Source organism: Mustela erminea, chromosome X (genome assembly GCF_009829155.1).
Source record: "Mustela erminea isolate mMusErm1 chromosome X, mMusErm1.Pri, whole genome shotgun sequence".
NCBI lineage: Eukaryota > Metazoa > Chordata > Mammalia > Carnivora > Mustelidae > Mustela > Mustela erminea.
The window spans coordinates 32941801-32947677 of NC_045635.1; the positions used below are offsets into that span (position 1 = coordinate 32941801).

The following is a 5877-nucleotide window of genomic DNA, read 5'->3' on the forward strand; positions in this document are numbered from 1 at the left end:
AATACTTTATTAAAGTATTAAAGTATTCCCGCCCAGAAAACATGTCCTTCACATTTACTGTCTACTAGGTAAAGTATGCATTGCTGCCTTTAATTGGAACTAAACTATCTTTTCCAAGTTCCAAAGGGTGACTCTTCACTCCAGAATTTGAAAAACAAACAAGGCCTAAATTAATTTTCTCTGTATTCACTCAGATTTTATAAGCTTCAATCTTGCACTCATATTAGGATCTGTCTTTGAAGACTGAAGAGTTCTTACTTAGAAAATCTACTCGGTAGAGTTCTCCAGCCCCTCAATTATACAAATTGCTGTTACTGAAGACGTTTCCAGTCCTGCTAATGTCCTACTTGAAGTCTGTGATCAAAACTGAACAAGGAAATATATGTGGGGGAAAAAAAATCAGTGTGTACAAATTCACTCTGCACCCAGCTGCAGCCCCGGGGGGGGGGTGCTTTTTCTGTATTCTATAGAAACATCCCCAAGTGGTGTGATCACCTTAACCCATCAAGGGCGATGCAACCTTGTGGGGATGCGGGGAGAAGAAGAAACATTAATCACTGTGGATTTCTGTTGGGTGCTATGACGTGTGGAAGCTTACATTTTGAGAGAGATACTGCCTTGATCAGACCAACATCAAGTCTAGAGCATATGATTTCATTTATTAGTCAAATCGTTTGTTGACTTGTTCAATCATTCATTTTTTAAAATCCAGTATTTATTGAGCTGCTACTGTGTGTTGTGACCTGCATATTGTTGAAACAATGGTGACCCTACCTTCATGGCATTTATGGTATAGGTAGTTATATATGTCTTTCTCTTTCTGAAAAAAAATGTAATTGGCTAGCACTCATGTATATGTGAGGGTTGTATGTTAGAGGGATGTTAAAAATGCATAACCAAATAATGAGGAAGAGGCAGAGTGGGAACAAGGTTACTTAGGGTTAGTAGCCGAAGTATCCAGGTATTGCGAAACATCATGCCCAGAAAGTTTTAGCTGTAAGAACACTCATGAGGACCAAATAGTCACTTTTCTTTGAGTCCATACTCCTCGTTTTACTGTGTTTAATGACTCCTTTTACACTAAAACAAGATTCATATCCATTCCCTAGCCACACACAGAGAATAAAGAGTAATGTTTGTCTTACCTATATAAGAAGGCCCATAATAAGGAAAATTTCCTAGTAATGAATAAGGTTTTGTCTCAGGGTTCCCTCAAGTATACCACTGGAACAAAGATTGGACTGCAAGTAGTTTGTTTTGGAGAAAACACCAAAACACATAATAAGGGAATGGGGAAGTAAGGCAGGGAAGGGAAAGAATCCAATAGAATAAGTTCATGGGCAGGTTGCCACTGTAGATGACTGGGACTCAATCCCAATGAGGAGTCTCAGAGATACTATGAACCATGCACCTCAGAATTATGCCTTCCATGAGAAAGAACCTGGAGTATTTATGCACCAACTACTGTTCCTCCTTGTATGAGGGTAGTTCCTATTGGGCCTTAACTCTCTAGCCTTTCTGATCTGCCATCCATGAACTGAGCTCACTCCTGGGGACAGAGAAAACTCTCTGGCAGAGAGCACAGGAAATATCTTCAGGTGACCCCAGGGCAGGCATATGGGCAGTTGCCAGCAACAGATTTTTAAATAAATTTGTATTTTCTTAATCATAAGAGTATTTACATACTTATGAAAACAGAAGTCCATTGTAAGACATTATTCAGCCCTCAGACAAAGCTCTTCCAAGGTCTACAACTCAAAGATTAGGACTATTGTCCTATATAACTTAAGAAACAATAAAATAGAAATATTTCTCTTCTCAAAATATCATAAAGAAAAAATCATACTGCATACTTATTTCCTTAGCAGATAATCCTATTCCTTCAGTCATTTTTTTGCAAGCAAACTCTGCCTTAGAGGATGTAAAATAAGATGCGACACCTTCATGTAGGGTAGCCCTTACCAACAAGATTTTTGGTATTCAACTTTCTCTTATAGTGATTCTTCCACACTCCTCCTTGGGTCAAACTGACCATTACATTAAGTAGTAAGAGGTCAACAGAGTCATTCCTAGTCTAGAACTTTCCATAAGAAAGTCACAGTCTCTGGCCACACGTGACAGAGGAAGCATCTGAATTCCTTCTAGAATAAAAAGTACAACTGGGTTATTAGGTGTTTGAACCACATGCGCTCAATCATAAAATAACTGTCAGGAGAGTATTAAGGACCAGTAATGATTCCCCCATGGTTCTTTGAGCTCATTTCTGCAAGAATTGAGTTTGAGTCTATTGGGGGCTAGAAAATGCTGAAAGCAGACTATAATTTTTCTTTTCTTTTTTTTTTTTTAGCTTTATCACCCACTTCTCACTCCTAGACTAAAAAATGGCAGTGGGCACTCAGAAGCCACATTTGAAGTGTTAGTTTACTTAATCCAAGCAGTAGGTATACCCGTTAGGCAATTATTTGAGACCTATTATGTGTACTAAACCGTTTAGAGGGGGAAGAGGGAAGGAAATATTGTCAAGACCACACAAAATTACATTCGTCTTGAAAATCAGCATACACAAATAGCAATGGTTATTAGTTGAATTGACCAAGGAAAAAGAGGTTGGGAAAGAGGGACTGAATAAATTTCTAGAAAACTAGTTTGAGTTCTACAAGGAAAAGAAATCTAAGTATCTTTTCTATCCTGACAATGAAATATTGATCTTTCCAAATGAAGGATGGAAGACCTTCATATGTGGAAATGCCACCCATAAAACAGAAGCACAATATTGAAATCAAGAATAACAAAAAAGGGGGCGCCTGTGTGGCTCAGTGGGTTAAAGCCTCTGCCTTTGGCTCAGGTCATGATCCCAGCGTCCTGGGATGGAGCCCTGCATCGGGCTCTCTGCTCGGCAGGAGGCCTGCTTCTCCCTCTCCCACTTCCCCTGCCTGTGTTCCCTCTCTCTCTGTGTGTGTGTCTGTCTCTGTCAAATAAATAAAATAAAATCTTTAAAAAAAAAAAGTGTGATGTTCTAACCAGCACATGCGAGGAGAGTCTGCAAAACCTAATTACCCTCGTGCAATCCATGACTAGAGGCTTGGCAGCCCACTGAGGAAAAGCATTGTTCATTCTCAAACTACAGTCCTTCATTATTTTTAAAACTTTAAACTAATTTTCTAGTAAAAAGTGAGCAAGGAAATACTATTCCACGGATCTGAATAAGAGAAAACTGGTCTTGCCAAAGGTTAGGACAGTCCCAAGAAAGCTGGGGCAGGGGGCAGGAGGTGTTACTGTGCTACTATGGAATCACAACAGCTTTTTCCTGGTTGTGTCTGTACTTTTCTGTTCTCACATTACTTAAGCTGGGAGAGGCCTCAAGAAAGTACATGGCCCAGTGTCCTGTTTATACTCCGTTTATTAGAGAGATGATTGAGGTCACTAGGGGGTACAGTTGAGAGTCGGATCAAACTTTATTCAGTGTTCATGTCATCTTGGGCAAATAATTTATAATCCGGATTTCCATTTCCTCATGCTAGAAAATTATAAAGAAGCAATTCCTACCTCATAGGATTGTGAAGCTTAGCAACAATGCAGAAAATAAATTAGTCTGGTAAGGACTCATCACATCTTTCATTTATTATCTGGTCACAGCACTGGGACTGGCTCCCTGGTCACCTCTATTAACCAGGGCTCACTGGGGCCAGTCTCCTGAGGAGACTCACAGCTAATAGCACTATAACTCATTTCTGAGGAAGTTTATCTACCACATGTATTCTCTGTAAGGCACAGCACAGCCTTGAACTTAAGAACATTCATAGTCCTTCAGCACTACATGTGGGAGCCACTTAAAATAGCTAAATCACCCAAAAAGGGGGGGGCAAAAAAACTTGGTACAAAATAGACCATGACTAGAACACTTGTTACATTATGAGAGCTAAATCAAGAAGGCAGAGTGGGGGTCCTGGTTCAAGATGGTGACACAGGAAGACCCTGAGTTCACCTTCTCCGCAGGCACATCAAATGAAACCAACAGAACAATTCCTCCTGAAGAAGAATTGAGGGTGACTGAGCAACCAAAGACAGAGAGAATGGCAAGAGCACAGCAAGAGAAATGAAGAAATGGTAACAAAGGTAACCCCGACCCCCAACACTGTGAATGGCAGTGGGGATAGTACTGAGGGACCAGGAACAGATCCCTGTCCTAAGGCACAGGAGAAAACCTTCAGTTTAAAAGGGCCACTTGTATATAAAAAAGACAATGCTAAAACTCTGCCAAGTGGTGGAGGAGCTATGGGAAAGCTCTCCAGTCAGAGGGACTGGAGAACCACACAGCTTATATTCCCACCTCACCTTAAATACCTAGACCAGAACACAGTCCAGATACCATAAAGGACCATGCTAGTCATCTAGGTGAACTTGCTAACTTCAGTGATCTGAGGGTCCACAAGTCCACACCTGCTCTAGACCTGCTGGGACACAGAAAAAAGCTGCAGTTTAAAAGGGTTGAAGAAGCGCAGGAAGGTTCTCTCTCCCATCCCGTCAAAAGCTCAGACCAGAGAGGTTCTGGCTCACAGTGAGCCTGTGACCGCAGTGAGCCCAAGCTCCTCAAACCCACACCAACAGCACTGTGATGCTAGGGCAAAGAAAACAAGCTGTGATAGTGTGTGTGTGTGTGTGTGTGTGTGTGATAGTTTTTACTTTTTTTTAAAGATTTATTTATTTACTTATTTGACAGACAGAGATCACAAGGAGGCTGAGAGGCAGGCAGAGAGAGGGGAGGAGGAAGCAGGCTCCCGGCGGAGCAGAGAGCCCAACGCAGGGCTCGATCCCAGGAGCCCAGGACCATGACCTGAGCCGAAGGCAGAGGCTTTAACCCACTGAGCCACCCAGGTGCCCCTAGTTTCTACTTTTTAATTTCATTTTTTTTTACTTTTAAAAACTTGTCTTATTTTATTTTGTTTTGTTTTTCCTCGCTTTTTTCATTTTTTTCCTTTACACCTTTTATTATTTTCTTTTCTTTTTTCTTTTATTATCACTCTTTCCTTATTCTCTCTGTAAAAAAAAGGGGTTTAAAAGAGTAACTAACATAAACTGCCACAGCTCCTGCTAGCCAGCAAAAGTCACCAATCACACACCATCTGCACGGGGGACACCATACGCAAGACCATTCCAACTTTAGAAGTAGCCCTCCCACCAAATCCATAGAAACCATCACAGAAAATCAAGCAAAATGGGGAGACAGAGAAATATGCTCCAAAGAAAGAACAAGAAAAAAAAAACAGAAAAAAATTAGTGAAATAGAAATAAGCAATATGCCTGATAAGGAATTTAAAGTAGTGATCATAAAGATACTCACCAAGCTGAAGAAAAGAATGGAAGAAATCGGAGACCTCTAATAAAGCGATAGAAAATATTAAAAAGAGCCAATAAGAGTTGAAGAATAAAATAACTGAAAAAGAAAAACACACTAGAGAGAATCAATAGTAGATTAGAGGATACAGAAGCACGGGTCAGCACGCTAGAAGAAGAGAGAGGGGAATAAAAGCACACAAGCTGGAGAGCAAAAAGAAGAAAGAATTTTTTTAAATGAGGAGTAAGAGTTCTCTTAGAGAACATTCACATTAAAGGGGAAGAAAGAAGAATATACAATGGGGAAAAGACAGTGTTTTCAATAAATGGTGCTGGGAAAACTGAACGGCTACACATAAAAGAATGAAACTGGACTACTTTTGAAGATCATGCACAGAAATAAATTCGAAATGGATGAATGACCTAAATGTGAGACCTAAAACCTTAAAAATCGTAGAAGAGAACACAGGTAGTAATTTCTTTGACTTCAGCCAAGGCGACATTTTTTCTAGGTGTGTCTCCTAAGGCAAGGGAAACAAAAGC

The 5877-nt window shown here is 40.3% G+C and overlaps 1 non-coding gene across 1 annotated transcript; it reads left to right on the forward strand.

Annotated features, from left to right (window-relative positions):
* Nucleotides 1–408: 408 nt before the first annotated feature.
* LOC116583843 lies at nucleotides 409–537 on the forward strand. The gene has a single exon (XR_004282939.1). It is a non-coding gene; the product is annotated as a small nucleolar RNA SNORA77 (small nucleolar RNA).
* The last annotated feature ends 5340 nt before the right edge of the window (nucleotides 538–5877 follow it).